The 17,509-nt window shown below is 38.8% G+C and overlaps 1 protein-coding gene across 6 annotated transcripts in view; it reads right to left on the bottom strand.

Moving 5' to 3' along the window:
- Positions 1 to 17,509, bottom strand: part of SERTAD2 (SERTA domain containing 2) — a 145,315-nt gene that overhangs the window by 25,531 nt on the left and 102,275 nt on the right. For 3 of the 6 annotated variants that reach the window (XM_016195414.2, XM_060187190.1, XM_060187189.1), the window contains exons 2-3: positions 5,922 to 6,035; positions 746 to 840 (exon numbers count right to left, since the gene is read on the bottom strand). The exons of 2 other annotated variants lie outside the window; for them this stretch is intronic. The gene's annotated coding sequence lies outside the window, so the exon portion shown is untranslated. The remainder of the gene's footprint in view (positions 1 to 745; positions 841 to 5,921; positions 6,036 to 17,509) is intronic. One more of the 6 variants, XM_060187191.1, reaches the window with a different exon arrangement.

The raw sequence follows: 17,509 nt of genomic DNA, 5'->3' as shown, positions 1-17,509 counted from the left end.
GGAAAAGGTATTAAAATTAGAAGCTGCAGTAATCTCTTCCTGTGATGTCTCTGTGACAGAGGCCAAAAGGTCTTTTGAATTTAATAAAAAATAGTTATTTTTTAATTAACTTACAGTAACCTAGACTTGGAACATTTTCTGTGACCTTTATGAAATTTGGTGTGTATTTTCTAGTAAATGGATCACTAAGAACTGTGTTCTTGTACAAAAGAAGGAAGATCAAAGCGACAAGTCTTGTATCTCCACAGTGGATGTGGGATTCTGCTAATCTATACATACTGTGCAAGCTCAGTAAAAGTTCCAGTTCTTTGGAGAGTAACTGGAGTTGTTCTGGGGTGAAATGGTTTATAGAAAATGCTTTTGAAGTTTGTAACATCTTATCTATCTATGCACATATTGTAGACAACTTCCACTTCCCTTTCTTTTAGATCTGGGCATCTTTCACTAAGAAGTCAAAGCATGGTGTGGCCCAGTCAACAGCTGTTCGCTTAGTTCAATACTAGGTGAGCAACCTGCCCCTCCCCCACTCTCAGTCACCCGCAGTGCCAGGCAGCAAGGCCTGCCAGGCCTTGGGAATCCCACTCTACTATGATAAGTAAAGGCTCTCTTTGAGCTTTTGAAGTCAGGATGAAATGGAATGATTGCTTAAAAGTTGTTTATCCCTAGCAAATGAACACGAAAGTGAACATGTACATTTGTTTTTCACTTTTGGGGACATTTAAAAGCCCATTTAAAATAATCCTACCTTCAGGATTTAGAGTTTAGAGCTTCTCCCTCTCACTTTCACATAATATGTAAGAAATTAAGTCAGTTATTCACATTTAACTATCAGGAACATATCTGTTTAGGGAGAAAAGAAACATTGCATTTGTAAGTATAGAATCATGATGGCAATTTAAGAAATTTACTCATTAGTTTAATTTCAGAGAGGTGCTGCTTAACATTGTACTTGTTTGATACCCTGGTGCTTCTCCTGAACATTTCAGTGCCCTCCCATCTTGCATACTACTAGACTTCTACACTGAAACAGTTTTCAAACTTTGACCATTTTTTCCCTATATTATGTTATACCTCTTTGGGTTCCACCTGAAATACTAGTAGTAAACATTCATCTAATACATACTGGGAAATATTGGTCTTATGACTGCCCCAGAAAAATAAGCATACATATTAAATACATTGTATCCAGTTGGCTGGACTAAAACCTTTGTATAAAAAGTTCAGAGATGGTAACTGAATGTGGATTTCCCATTCATCAAAAACCATTAGTACATCTTCAAAAGAAAGTTTTGAAAATCACATCTAATACTGTCAAGGAATTGATACAGGATATGATGAGTCAGAAAACTAAAACTCAAAAAAATGGTGTAGGTAGGTTCAGTATTGTTTCAGTCACTAGAGCAGGTTTGAAATTCCATTGTGCCACAAGATCAAGTAAATTGTCTACCTGCAAAATCATCTCTATCTCCCCACCCCCACTCCCCATTTTCCCTCGCTTCTTCCTGAAGTCACACATTGTGCAAACAGAACTTCAACTCCAGAGAAGGGTTAGCTTCGCAAAGCTCCACTTATTGTTAGTAGACTGCTTTGCAGTGACTGCCCTTTTTGTTTTGAGAGAGGGTCATTCTTCTGTAAGAGAACTGATATGCTTTTTTCTAGCTTAAAAAAATCTGCAAATACTTAAATCCCAATTCAAGACAAAGTCTTTCCTCTTTTTAAAAAAGAAAAAGAAAACATAGATTCATTTGAGGGGCGGAGGAGAGAGAGAATGAGAATATGAATGAACAAGAACCAGGTATCACTCAGGCATATGCAATACTGGAGACTCTCATGTGGCTACATCCTGTGCTGTACTCTCCTGTCTGGAGTGGCTCACCCAGTAGAGCACCATACTTCACTATGACTTGAGTTTGAGCCCCCACACCACCGCATGCGAATACCTGCAACCACTCTGGGCATCCACGGACAACATCAAGGGAACAAACACCTAGATGGGGGAAAATTCGTGAGCAATGGAGTAGTACTAGGATGTCTCTCTTACTCTGACTTTCCTTTTCTGTCTCTTACCCTGTCAAATAAATGAGTGGGGTAGAACTGGGCAGGTGCAGAGCCCAGTGATAACACAAGTGGGAAAAAAACAAACTTAATGACAACCTGTAGAAAAAAAACTTTTTTCACAGGAGTCGGGTGGTACACAGGAGGTTAAGTGTACATGGCATAAAGCACAAGGGCCAGCATAAGGATCCCGGTTCAAGCCCCAGGCTCCCCACCTGCAGCAGGTCGCTTCGCAAGCAGTGAAGCAGGTCTGCAGGTGTCTGTCTTTCTCTCCTCCTCTCTGTCTTCCCCTCCTCTCTCCATTTCTCTCTGTCCTATCCAACAACAACAACAGCTATGACAAAAATAACAACCACCACAACAAGGGCAACTAAATGGGAAAAATAGCCTCCAGGAGCAGTGGGTTTGCATAGTGCAGGCATTGAGCCCCAGCAATAACCCTGGAGGCAAAAAAAAAATTTTTTTTTGCCATTGTGGTGGTACTTCACCATTCTGGGCTGATTTTTCATTTTTCATTCTGGAGACAGGCTGAAGGTGGGGCAGAGAGGCCCTGAAGCATTAGCACTAAAGCTTCCCCCAGTGCAGTGGTGGCCAGGATCGAAGCTCGGTTGCATGTATGGCAAAGCAGACATCTCAGGTGAGCTATCTCGCTGGCCCCAAAGAAAATACTTGTAAAACTATTTTCCAGGGGGTCAGGCAGTAGCGCAGCGGGTTAAGCGCATGTGGTGTCAAGTGCAAAGACTGGCTTAAGGGTCCCAGTTTGAGCCCCCAGCTCCCTACCTGCAGGAGAGTCGATTCAAGTGTCTATCTCTCCCCCCTCTGTCTTCCCCTCCTCTCCCGATTTCTGTCCTATCTAACAATGACGACATCAATAACAATAACAACAACAATAAAACAAGGGCAACAAAAGGTGGGAAAAAGAAAATTTAAAAAAAGTTAAAAAAAACTATTTTCCATTTTTTCAGCATTTGTAATTAGTCTTTTATACCCCATTAGTAAAGAAGATGGATTTTGTTGGGCATCAACTTCTTCCTATTCTATTTGCCAGTAGTTTCTGCTAACATCTTCAGACAGATTTTGAGGCTCAATTTGAGAGCAGCCCTCCTTTGAGGCTTCCGCTCATTCTTTCACCTTCTCAGCTGTAGAGCAGAGGTCTTTCCTGGTGGCAACTCCAGTGCCCTTCTTCCTGCCGGATGCTGCTCCACCAAAACTGGTGATCCCTTCCCCACAGTCTCTCTCTACCCCATCCCTCATGCAGCATATTCTCCTGCTGGCATCTGTGTGTAGATTCTGTATTTCCTACCTATAAACTATTCTCCCTTCTTGGGAAGTTTATACATAGACTCTTGGCATCCATAGAAAACAATAAATGTCAGAAATTATACAGCCTCCAGACCTTCCTTGTCTCTGGGAACCAGCTTGGTGAGATGGAGAGTCCTAGAGAAGGAATTTAAAGACCTTTACAAATAAGCCATTCAACTACAGTTATTGATGAATGTGCATGGTGAGGCATGCTCTTACCATATGAGCTGTCTCCCAGCCCTTACTCTTGCCTATTTAAACTTTCAGGTGATTATTTTAGTGGTTCAAATAACCATTTATTACTATCAATAGACTTTGTGAAAATTATGGTGGTTATCATGGAGGGTGGGGTACAGAACTTTGGTGATGGGTGTGGCATGGAACTGTTACCTTATAACTTTTGTTTTATTTAAAAATTTTTTTATTATTTATTTTCCCTTTTGTTGCCCTTGTTGTTTTGTTGTTGTTGTTGATGTCATTGTTGTTGGACAGGACAGAGAGAAATGGAGAGAGGAGGGGAAGACAGAGAGGAGGAGAGAAAGATAGACACCTGCAGACCTGCTTCACCACCTGTGAAGCGACTCCCCTGCAGGTGGGGAGCCAGGGGCTCAAACCGGGATCCTTATGCTGGTCCTTGCGCTTTGCACCATGTGGGCTTAACCCACTGCGATACCGCCTGACCCCCATAACTTCTGTTTTCTTTAGACAGAAAGGGAGATGGAAAAGGAGAGAGGGAGTGACACAGAGAGAGACAGGGAGGGAGAGAGAGAGAGAGAGAGAGAGACTGAACCACAGCACTGAAGCTTCCTTCAATGCAGTGAGGTACGGTCTTGAACCTGGTTGGCATACATGGCAAAGCAGCGCACTATCCAAGTGAGCTATTTTGTTGGCCTGATTCCCCTGTAGTCTTATAATCTTGTAAATCATTGCATTTAAATTATAAATAATATATTCAAACTATTTTTTATGAAACTCCAGCAATGAACATCTTACTTTGAGAAGCTGAAAAAAAATTAAAGTGTTTATATGTATAAGTATCCAGGAAATATTTCCAAGTCCAAGCTATAAAGTGTCATTAAGAGAAAATCATGTGAACAGAGAATATGGTTAAAACATAAAACATACAATTAAAAAGGAATTGGAACTTTGCCACTTAGACTTTTACTGGTTTTCTGGAGTAGAGATAACACTTCAGTAAGATGGCATAGACTTTATCTTTTCCTCTAGTCACTGATGTAGTGTTGCTATGCTTTAACAACAATGTAGAACCACTTTTAAAAGACCTATTGTCATAATTAACAGACTTTTCCAGAGTAATCCTACTGTCCAATACTACTCTCTTGCTTTAACTTCTTTAAACATTATCTTTAATAAAATTTTTACATTTAAATTTCATGAATGTACAGAATGAGCCCAAGCAGGATGAAACAAGGTGATAATTTCAGGTAAGAAACAAGGTGATAATTTCAGGTAAACACCGACAGGGTAGGTCTGAGAGACAGTTTAGTGATAGGATATGCAGACCCAAGGTTCAAGTGGCCCCAGGTTGAATCCTGAAAAGGACATATTCCAGAGCTGAACAATGCTCTTCTATCTCATTAAAAACAAACTACCAACACCACATTACACATACTGGCCACTGGTGTAATTAGTGAATTCCTTTTCTAATTATACTTTAAATAAAAAAGATTTAATCTTGCTTAATAATAATTGCTTCAAAACTTTTTTTTTTTTAATTCTCTTATATGAAACTCCTTAAATGGACAATCATCAGAGAAACTGGTTTTAAGGAGAAAATAATAGTGTGAATGAACTATATGCAACTTCCCTTTTTAAAAACAGAAGTTGAATCTGCAACACCAAATTTAGAAAGGAGAGTAGATGACAGCAAATACCATGAGAATATCATCTATAACTTCAACACCCACTACCGTTCTGTTACAAATAAATGTAAACTCCACTTTATGAGTTTGCTCAAACAATGCATGCATTTAATCATTCCTAAAGATAATTCTTAAAGGAAGGAAGGAAGGAAGGAAGGAAGGAAGGAAGGAACAAAGAAAGAAAGAGAGAAATAATATGTGAAAGAGCTACATCAAATGACAAATCTCTTGAAAAGCACCAGGTTCTTTAACCTTAATTACAGTAACTCATTTGACCTTATTAAACAACCTGCAGCAGCACGATCCACACTGAAAATGCAGACAAATAGCATTTGTGAGAATAATATTGGTCATTTTAATACCATTTATGTTCCCTTTTAACTTACTTTAAAAAATTAAAGCCCAAATGACAAAAAGTTTGAAATAAATTTCAATGAATCAGACACCCATTTTCAATCCATCCTGATTTGTTACCACTTTAGCACAGTTAGACATCATGCTTTTAGTTTTTGTGATAAAAATAACAGCTATGAAGATAAAGACTCCAGAATTACTATTTTCATATTACAGCCAAAAATGAAAAGTGAGAAAATAGAAACCTTTCCAACAGCACATCAGAATTAAAGAACAGAACTAATAAGGGAGTTCTGCCATTTATGGACAAAAATATTTACTACCTACCTATAGATGTCATTTCTTGCCTCAACTCACCAATAAATTAAACGAGATTCCAATTTAAATTTCAACGTACTTTTTTTTTTTTCATGGAACTTGGTAAGCAGTCCAGAAGTTCATCTAGAATAGCAAAGCAGCTATAATAAGATGTCATTTTAAAATGGTTTATTTTTGAGAGAGATCATAACACTGTTCAGTTCTGGCATATAGTGGTTACAGAGATTAACCTAGGACCTCCAGGCCCTCAGAGATGTGTTATCTCTGAGACATCTCCCTGACCTTGTAATGAGTTTAAAAAGCAAGATGGGGGCAGGGAGTCCATTCTATCAGATATCAAGGCTTAGTGTACTGGCATAGGGATAGATACACAGATCAACAGAACAGAGTTGTGAGTGAGGAAATAGAGCCAAATATGTATGGAAGTACAAAATATGACAGAGGTAAGACCAAATCAGTGGGAAAGGACAGGTTATTAAGTAAATGGCTATGTGTTACCTGATGAACTTTATGAAAAATAAAATTAGGTAACTAAGATTTTCCTCAAAATATATTTAGTCTGTTGAGGGGGCTAAAATCTAAATACAGTGTGTCAAACAAAATTTTAACAATTTTTAGGAAAGAATATAAGAAAATATGGTTGTGCTCTGGCGATAAACAATATGTGATTATTATTTGTCTTCTAAGATTCACATTCTAATTGCCTCTGCTTTCCTCTTTGCCTTGGAAATCTGACCTCCAGAAATTAAGCTCTTTTGCTAATGAGCATCCAATCAGATTCAGAAAAAGGAAGGTACCCGAAAGTGAGTATGGGTCACAGGAAAGAGAGTCTTATTTACACCTGGTGCCTTCCTGTGTTGTCCCTTTTACAACTGTACCCCCTTTCCACATCCACAGCCTCTGCCAGGTGTCCCCTTCTCTAGTGTGCCAACTGACAGATTCCAGCAATAGGATTTCTTCCCCTTTCCTTTTGAGGCCTAAGGTTAGTAACAGCTTCCTACAGCTATTGGTCTTTCATGACTCAACTTTTGTCATGTCTCTGTAAAAAGTCCCTTTATTAAAATCTCATCAGTTGAATCATTTGAGTGGTATTCTGCTTCCTGTTGAAAATTTGACTATTAAGAAGCAAAACACCCATGAGGTATAAACTAGAAAAAAATCAATAGCTTTGATTACATTAAAAATTAAGCACCTATTAAACAAAATATACTATAAAAAAGAGAAAGACAAGTTAAGGACTATCATGTGGATACATGTGGCTCATATAATCCATACAAGATTACTATTTAAAATCAAGAACTTCAATGAGCCTATTTTTAACCCAACAGGTAGATGGGTAAAAGAGAAAAATGTCTAACAAACATGAAAAGATACTCAACCATATCAGTAATAAAAATGCAAATTACTGATAGTTCATAGCTATCATACTGATAAAAATTTAAGTATGACAAATATAATTATGAGGATGTATATAGAAGTGGAGCTCTGTATACACTTATGTTCATAGCAGCACAATTTGCAATTTCCCAAACTCCAAGCAATCCAAATATCCAACAACACATGAGAGGTTAGGAAAGTTGTGGTACATATACATAACAGAATACTACTCAGCTGTTAAAAATACTGAAGTCATCTCCTTTCCCTCATCTTGGATGGAACTTGAAGGAATTATGTTATATGAGATAAGCCAAAAAGAAAAGGATTAATTGGTATGATCTTACTTACAGGTGGAACTTTAGAAGGAAGGACAGAGAGGGAAAACATAAAGTTAAAACTGGACTGGGTTTGATATTTTGCACCAAAGCAAAGGACTCTAGGGAGCAAGGGGAAGGAAAGGATCTGGCTGTGGGAGCTTTGAAGTTCTACAGCATGACAGTGGAGAAGAAACTAGGTTGGGGAGCGAGATGTTTTGCATATACCTATCACAGGGATATGAGAAATTGTGTCAACAACTGTACTGTAAACCACTAGCTCCCCAATAAAGTTATATAAAAAATGGAACTCTCAGTTAATGGACATATTATTGGGTTGTTAGGAAGGTCTTGTATTTTTTTCCTATGTCTATCTATGCAAATATGCTTCATGACTTTTCTGACAACGCTATAGTATGATCAGTTTGGAAACAATCTGATAAAGTTGATATGCATACTTTGGTCATGTCCATCCAGTCTTTCTCATGTGTGGTTTCATGAGAAAATAAGCACTACAGAAAATGATTCAGACAACCATTTCTTCAGTTCTCCTAAAGATGGTATAAAGTAAAAAGCCAGTGGTTAGCTGTTTGGGGTGGGAGGGGTGGGGAAAGAAATCCTGACTTGTAGCATTTTTATTTGTTTATTTTTGTAGTATAAAACCTTCCAACATAGCTGGTTTCAAGGCTCCCAAATGAACTCAAGAATTAGAGATCTATGCAACTACTCTTACTGTTATGAATAAGTATCAGTCTCTAGTGTCAGCCCAACACCTGAACCCTTCTAGACCAATAGGATAGAAATTGCATGCTTCTCTCCAATTCATACTAAATAATATTGCATCTGCCACCTCAGCATGCTTCACTTCAGATTGTGTCCAGAGACTTCAGGTGGGGAATGACAACCCTTCAGCTTCATTACTCCGGCGAGATCTTTCCTTTCATAGTATTCTCTAATTCCATTCCAGGCGGTTCATTTCTTAACAAAGTCCCAAAACCTAGATATAGACCAGGTCCCGTGAGATAGAGCATATGTTCACACGTATCCATAAATTAGGGCAAAATATATATCTGAAAGCAAAAGTACACAATAGTCTGCAGTGGGTCCCCCCAACACTTCACCTGCACTATTTCAGCCTTTAGGTCCATAATTGTTCAGTAATTTGTTTGGCTTTGTATGTTAACTCTCTTTTCAGCCACCAGGTTCCAGATGTCATCAGGATGCCGGCCAGACTTCCCTGGACAGACGACCCCACCAATATGTCCTGGAGCTCCACTTCCCCAGGGACCCACCCTACTAGGGAAAGAGAGAGGCAGACTGGGAGTATGGATCGACCAGTCAACGCCCATGTTCAGCGGGGAAGCAATTATAGAAACCAGACCTTCCACCTTCTGCAACCCACAATGACCTTGGGTCCATACTCCCAGAGGGATAGAGAATGGGAAAGCTATCAGGGGAGGGGATGGGATATAGAGATCTGGTGGTGGGAATTGTGTGGAGTTGTACCCCTCCTATCCTATAGTTTTGTTAATGTCTCTTTTTTAAATAAATAAAGAATTAAAAAAAAAATTAACTCATTACATACAATAGATGCCTTCTGGCATTGACTCTATTCTCTGGAGAAATTCTGGATGAGAAGGGTCAAGTTTACCATCAAGAAAAACTCTTACTTTTATCCCTAAAGAGATATTAAGAATGTGGTAGAAGTGGCAGAAACAGGTAATCTCAATGTTCATCAAGATTAGGATTAATTGATATGCTGCAGAACTACAGTGGTTAAGAAGGAATAAAGGTACCCTGTACTAACCTGGCTAAATCTCAAAACCATTATGTTGAATAAGATGAAGCATATTGTGAAATTTGTATAGCATATCATTTATATGAGCTATTTTAAAGCATTAAGTACTGTTTACAAATACATATTCATAACTGTATATATACAATTAGAGAAAAAAATACAAGAAAATGGTTACCTCTGGTAAAAAAAAGTAAAAGGGTGGTGGAATGAGGGAGAGATAAATAGGTGACTTCTATTAATATTTCTTTTATCATGTTTAATTTCTTTTTGAAAAGCATGAAGAACAAATAAATAAGTCACAGTAAATAATTTTAGTTATTGCTTTACATTTTATTCAGGCAAAAATAATTTTTCTTTCTTATGGGTTTCACAAAGTAGACATTTATAAGGCTCTGCCTTACAATGCCTTTTCTTCTCCTTCATTTCACCAAAGCATTGCTTAGCTGTTTTTTTTTTTAATTTAATTTATTTATTTTCCCTTTTGTTGCCCTTGTTGTTTCTATTGTTGTTGTAATTATTATTGTTGTTGTTAGATAGGAAAGAGAGAAATGGAGAGAGGAGGGGAAGACAGAGAGGTGGAGAGAAAGACAGACACCTGCAGACTTGCTTCACCGCCTGTGAAGCGACTCCCATGCAGGTGGCAAGCTGGGGGCTCGAACCGGGATCCTTACGCCAGTCCTTGCACTTCGTGCCACGTGTGCTTAACCCGTTGCGCTACCACCCAACTCCCTGCTTAACTCTTGATTAATGGTGGTGCTAGAGATTGAACCTGGGACCTTTGGGGCCTCAGGCATAAAATACTTTTTGTATAGTCATTATGCATTCTCTATAGCTCAAGGCTTTTTCTTACTATTTCTAACTTTTACTTATAAAGTACTGAACAATATTTGTATTTCATTCCTTATTCATTCTCCATTATTTCAGCAAATGACTTATCCCCTTAATTCATTTGGGTATCATATTCGTCTTTTCACTTTATCTTTATAATAGACTGAAAGATTTAGTGATTATGCCAGAGTGTCCTGAAGCTTTTTAAAGGAAGGCTACTGAAAGAGCAAAGGTAAGAGAATAACTGGTATAAGGTGTGTGTATTTCTCACGTGACAAGCTAATTTCTATCTGCTAGAAAGTATGAGAGTTTCCTCACAAAATATAAAGCTTTCTTGTTACTTCCTTAATATGCCAAATAACTCATTTAATAAAGTACACTTAAAAAGAAGCTCACTTTCCCGATGGAATACCTTTCATTTGGTGTTGATGTGACTGCTACAACAAATGCATCTTTCTTATTTTATGTCTCGATATGGGGATCATTGGAAAAAGTCTACATACACACTTAATTCAAATTTGGGGAAAATAAGATGTCTCAGTGCATGAGCAGTGTGACTTTTTTTCAGAGATTGTCTTGAAGTAAGCGTATGTTTTAAATACACACTTTTCTGCACACTAGCAGGCATTCTGAAGCTAGGTGGTTCTAAATAAAGAACTTTAGTCAACAACAGGAAATAACTCCCACAGAAAAAAGGGGCAGAATACAAACTCTCACCAACTCTTGTACATAGTTCACAACGGTCTTTTGTTCCATGCACATTAAGCCTGAAATCTTTACTTTTCAGAGCATGTTTGGGCATTTGCAATTAAACTTTTCTTTTTCTTTTGCTCTTGTCACTGAGGAAGCTGACCTTACAACTAGCTTCTTACTGTGAGGTAGCAGATCAGAAAACAGGACAGTTTATATCCTGAAACTTAACTTTTTTTTCCTTAATGTAGCTTCACAAGAAAAATCATTTCTATTTAAACAACTTTTTCTTTTTAATGCACACAACATCACATAAACACACACACACATAAATGTTATACAAGAATATGTTCACTGCATATACTTTAAAATCTATCAGTAAGGGTACATCATATCAACCCATAAATCTAGACTGATGAGGTTATCGACAGTTTGCCAGTGATATCTCAGCAAATTAATGTAACTAGAAGATAAATTCACATTCTATTTAAAGACTCCATTCTTGAGTCTTTAGTAAAAAGAGATAACCCGTGGACATCTGAACAATGGTTTTCAAAGTTAAAAGTAACTTTTACCAGAATACACTGGAGGCATTCCACTATCTTTTCTCACAGGTACTCATGACAAGAGAACGGGACTGAGCAAAATAGCTAAACGCTAACTGCAGGTTGCTATCTCACTCCTCTACTTTATACTCAACCTTACTTTCTCTATCAGCTCTTTCCGGAACTCTGTAAATTATGGATTCATTGCTCTCTAGCTTCACTTGAAAACAAGGAAAACCCTCTTCTGCTTCAATGCTTCTGGGAGGTTGATGGCTTCTCTTGCCTTTATTATCACAGCTTTAGTTCATGCTACTTCCTTTGGTCTCTTCATGACATGGTCTCTTCTGTCATTATCTCTATATATTGACTGTCCCCAGAAAAGAGCACCTGTGCCCCACCCCCAATGGATAACTTTTGGTTCATATTTGAGTCTCTCTGTGGGATTTGACTTACTTTCAATATCGTTCAGTAACTTTGGTTGAGCCAAAGCATCCAGGTTCTTAGCTGGCCTTTTTATCTCCCTATCTTACAAACCTTTTTTTCTGGACTTAAAAAACAAAAATCACTTTCAGGGTAGACAACATAGCTCACTTGGGAAACTTTGGTGCTACGTTGTTTTACCTTTTATCCCTGTATCTTTGTTTCTGCCATTCTCTCTATATATCTGAAAAAGTTGGCCCGTAACAGTAAAATCCCAGGGATGACAACAACGACAACATCACATTAAGTGTATTGGGGAGCTAGAGAAGCAGTGGTATACATTTAATGGGACCCAATTTGGGACCAAAGAAGGTTGCAGAGGTGAATGAAACATGGCGATGGTAGGTTAGGCTTTGAGATGCTTCTAAAAAAAAAAAAAACTGAAGCCTTAAGTGTTTTTAAAACATATTGCCAGTTGGGGCAGGGGTAGACATCACAATGGTTATGCAAAAAGACTCTCTTGCTTGAGGCTCCAGTGTCCCAGGTTCAGTTCCCTGCAACACCATAAACCAGAGCTGATTAATGCTCTGGTAAAAAAAAAAAAAAAAGAAGAAGAAGAAGAAAGAAAGAAAGAAAAGAAAAAGGGGGTTGGGTGGTAGCGCAGTGGGTTAAGCGCACATGTCACGAAGCGCAAGGACAGGCATAAGGATTCTGGTTTGAGTCCCCAGTTCCCCACCTGCAGGGGGTTCGCTTCACAAGCCATGAAGCAGGTCTGCAAGTGTCTATCTTTTACTCCCCATCTCTGTCTTCCTGGCCTCTCTGGATTTCTCTTTGTTCTATACGACACCAATAAACAACAAGGGCAACAAAAGAGAAAAAATAGCCTCCAGGAGCACTGAGCCTCAGCAATAACCCTGGAAGGGGGAAAAAAAAAATCTCAACAACAAAAGAAAAAAGGTTTCTAAAAGAAAGAAAAGAAAAGAAAGCATATTGTCAATTCCCTACACCACTATAAGCCAGAGCTGAGCAGGACTCTGGTTAAAAAAAAAAACAAATAAAAAAGAGGGTAGGTAGGGACTGGGAACTTGAACCCAGGTCCTTGCACATTGTAACATGTGCATCCCCACCTGGTCCCTCCCCAAGACTTTTCTCTTTGAACTTCACATCTAAACTTTAAGTAGAGAGACACTGTATATCCCAGTTGGTTAGAGCCTTATAGTTATAGTTTATGCTTGTTGCCCTACTATGTCTCAGGTTCCAGAAGCTGGGATTGTGGCAGTAAAGAAAATATAACAAAAACCCATTTTCTTTTTTTTTTTTTTTTTTTTTTTTTAAATTTTATTTTTTTGTTATTTTTTTTACATTTATTTTATTTATTTCCTTTTGTTGCCCTTGTTGTTTTATTGTTGTAATTATTATTGTTGTTGTCATTGTTGTTGGATAGGACAGAGAGAAATGGAGAGAGGAGGGGAAGACAGAGAGGAGGAGAGAAAGATAGACACCTGCAGACCTCCTTCACCGCCTGTGAAGCAACTCCCCTGCAGGTGGGGAGCCGGGGTTCGAACCGGGATCCTTATGCCGGTCCTTGTGCTTTGCGCCACGTGCGCTTAACCCGCTGCGCTACAGCCAGACTCCCCAAAAACCCATTTTCTTATGCTGGTCCTTGCGCTTTGTGCCACCTGTGCTTAACCCACTGCGGTACCGCCCAACTCCTCAAAAACCCATTTTCATGGTGTTTATATTCCAGTGAGAAGAGATAAAATAAAATAAATTAGTAAATTATAAGGTATAGTACAAATTTAGTTGGGGGACAGGCAAAAAAGATGGTGAATGCATGCTTGACTAGGTACATGTGAGGTGGGGATGGTATTTTGAAGAAAGATCTCACTGAGAAAATGAACTTTAAGTAAAGGCTTCAAGGAGCTGTGAACTCAAGCTAAGTAGAAGAGTTTTTATGGCAAAGGGAAGAGAAAATGCAAGTAGGTCCTGACTGGGACACTTGTCTAGGAACTCAGGGAAGTCAAAAGGGAGGGGAAGAGAAGGTAAAGGGCAGAATGGAAGGAGAAAAAGCATGGGGAGGGGTGGGATTGACTGAGAGAAAGACAGAGGTAGAGAGAGAGAGACAGACAGAAAGAGAAACTGCTCCAGTTTGTGAAGCTTTCCCTTTGTGTGATGCTGTGTGAAGCTGAAATCCAGGTCCTCACACATGGTTAAGTGTGTGCTCTACTGGGTGAGCTGTCTCCAGACTCCTATTAAATCTCTTTTCAAAGCATCTGTTTGTTAGCTTGCTTATAACTTGCTTGTGAAATCACTTTAATAACCATCAGTTCTTAGGGAGAAAAAAAAAGTAGAAAGCCCAGTGAGTGCCAATGAGAGCAGAGACTGTGGTGATAGAAAAAAGTCAGGGAGCATTTTGTTTGTTAGAATTATTTAGATGTAATTGGGTGTTAGTGCACCAAGAAAAGCGTGCACAACGATCCTGGTTCAAGCCAGTGGTCCTCATCTGAGGGGGGCAGCTACATGAATGGTGAATTAGGTGTCTCTCTTTCTCTCTCACTTTCTCCTCCTCCCCTCTCTATTTTTGTCTGTGTCCAAAAAAATAAATATTTAAAAATTCTAAATAAATATTTTAAAAAGGAACCATTAGAGATTTTTTTCCCAAACTATCCGTACCTGGGTCCTGCCCCCAGACTGATGGAGTTGGTTTACCTGTGGATAGAGACCAGATAACACTGACTGAACAACCCTCCCTGAAAGAGTTGGTTGTAGGCCCTGACTGAAACCCACTGAGTAACTTTCAATCACATCTCTGCTCATTTACTAAAAAAAATATGAAAGTGATATATACCCTGCCTCCTCGCTTTCATAATCATATGACTGTGTATAGAGGTATTTTTATTTTTTGAAGATTTTTAAAATTGTCGTGAACAAGGGCAAGAAACTGCTTAACTCTGACATAAGTGATGCCAGGGATCAGACCTGGGAACTCAGTTAACTGCTGTGCACTTGCCCCCGCCCCCAAAGCATTTTACAATTAATTGATGACGAGTTATAGAATCATCACTAGTGATTATTAGAGAGAACTAGTGCACACTAAAAATGGTGGTACTGGCAGAGCAACTCAACTCAGCTAAAGAGACTCCAGTTACTCAGAGCCAGCAAAGTAAAAATTATTCAGAACAAAGAAGAAATCATAAATTCTAAGCACCAAACTTCATGCATTTACATGTATTTTCTGGGTGTCTACTTAATCATAAATATGATTTTATTGTTCCCCTAAACATGTACAGTAGATAGACATTTAGAGGAGAAAATAGGTTAAAAAAGTAATACACAAAACTCATATAAACAAGATAAAACAAAAACAGACAACTCACAACCAGAAGAGATTTTTAAAATGTTGATACCCAATTTAGTAGTGTAAGACCATTTATATTATAAAGGCAGATAACCCCATGTTCTTCATTAGTCTTCTCCTAAAGGACTCAATTTCAACAGAACAACTTAGTAATAAAAAGACATTCTGAATTATGATGAAAAGGTAGCATTATGCTCAATGTTTACTGTGAGAAAAAAAATCTCTACAGTGATGATATTGAAGAAGATTTTCATGAAACAAATTTATGGTAAATAAATTTGGGTTACTGAAGGAAAACTTCAATTATCTATACAATACATGTGTGCTTTTATGCTAATAATGTGAGATAGTGCGGTATAAAGTGTAGATGTGATAAATCTGCATGGAAATTCTGCATCTGTGAAGGAAATTCTAAAACATGAGATCAATAAATCTGAATTATTTGAGAGTCTTAAATTACCACCCTCACCTTCAGGGAAGAAAGATACTGTTGATCTGATAGTTGCAGAACAAGCAACAACAATAGCAACAACTGGGATCAGGCAGTGGTGGCAACATCTGGAAGAGTGCACACATTATAGTGGACAAGAACCCAGTTTTAAGGTCCCAGACCCCACTTATGGGGAGGAAACTTCACAAGCTTCCTTCTCAGTTTCTTCCCTCTCAACTTTTCTGTCTCTACCCCAAATAAATAAGCAAATAATTTAAATAGCAACAACTTTAAATAACTGCTTATTTATACTTTATATAGTATATTTACATAATCTTCCTATTTGCTCCCTATTCTCTTATTAAAGCCCTAAGAACCAGCTACTATTTTGTTTTATGCTTTAAGAGCTGGGGTTCAGAAAAAAATTTTTTTTAAGACTGGCTCACTTAATTATGGCTTTTTTGGTCAATACAAGGCCACCCCATCATCTGGGGTCCTAGTCATGGAATCTTTGCATTTCCACATAGATAATATAGGCCTACACCTCTATCCTATCCCCTCCATTTGAAGGTTCCCTATTCCTTATCCCTCTGGGAGTATGGACCAAAGATTTCTAAGAGGTGCAGAATGTCAGAGGTCTGGCTTCTGGAATTGCTTCTCTGCTGCACATGGGCATAGTGGGGTTGGGCTCTGGGGAGGTGGGATTCCAGGACACAGTGGTGAGGTCATCTGCCCAGAGAAGGCAGGCTGGCATCATGGTAGTATCTTCCAATTTCTGTCTATGAATGAGATCATCCCATATTCATCCTTCTCTTTCTGACTTATCTCACTTAACATGATTTCTTCAAGTTCCATCCAAGATGGGGTGAAGAAGATAAACTCATCATTTTTACTATTAAGTAGTATTCCATTGTGTACATATACCACTACTTTTTCAGCCACTCATCTGTTGTTGGGCACCTGGGTTGCTTCTAGGTTTTGGCTATTACAAATTGTGCCGCTACAAATCTTTTTGGATGGGTGTGTTTGGTTCCTTAGGAGATATCCCCAGGAGAGAAATTGCATAATCATACAGAAGGTCCACTTCTAGCCTTCTGAGAGTTCTGCAGACTGCTCTTCACAGGGGTTGGACCAATTGACATTCTCACCAGCAGTGCAGGAGGGTTCCTCTGTCCCCACAACCTGGGCACAATCACCCAGCAGCACTCTTTTGGCCCTGTGACTTTCTGAATAAATCCTGTTTGTATTTGATGAGTTCTAAGGCAATTAATCACCGTGCTTCCTAATTTATCAGGAGAAAAATGTGAAAAGGCCCCTACTATATATCCACATCTCCAGACCATCAGGAGTGTAGACTTTCTCCTGAGACAAGGAGCCAGTTCTCTGCCTCCCTGCTGTCAGTATAGGTCTGCTGTTCCAGCCCCTGAGGAGCAACATCAGTGTTCCTCTGTCCCCACAACCTGGGCACAATCACCCAGCAGCACTCTTTTGGCCCTGTGACTTTCTGAATAAATCCTGTTTGTATTTGATGAGTTCTAAGGCAATTAATCACCGTGCTTCCTAATTTATCAGGAGAAAAATGTGAAAAGGCCCCTACTATATATCCACATCTCCAGACCATCAGGAGTGTAGACTTTTTTTTACATAGTTGTAAATTGGTGGGCTTTAGGTGATCCTCTCCTCCCTTCAGCAGTCTTGTTGTTAATAAAACTCAGACCAGAGGTGGTGCATCAACTGGCAAACTGCCAGACTGGTACGAATGGGCCCCAGAAATCTCTCCTTAAGCCCTGCTCTATCCAAGAGCCACACATACCTGCACTCACCCGTGGCTTGGTGG

This window comes from Erinaceus europaeus, chromosome 3 (genome assembly GCF_950295315.1).
Source record: "Erinaceus europaeus chromosome 3, mEriEur2.1, whole genome shotgun sequence".
Lineage (NCBI taxonomy): Eukaryota > Metazoa > Chordata > Mammalia > Eulipotyphla > Erinaceidae > Erinaceus > Erinaceus europaeus.
Note: the sequence above shows the minus strand (reverse complement) of the source record. Positions and strands in the feature narration are given on the sequence as shown.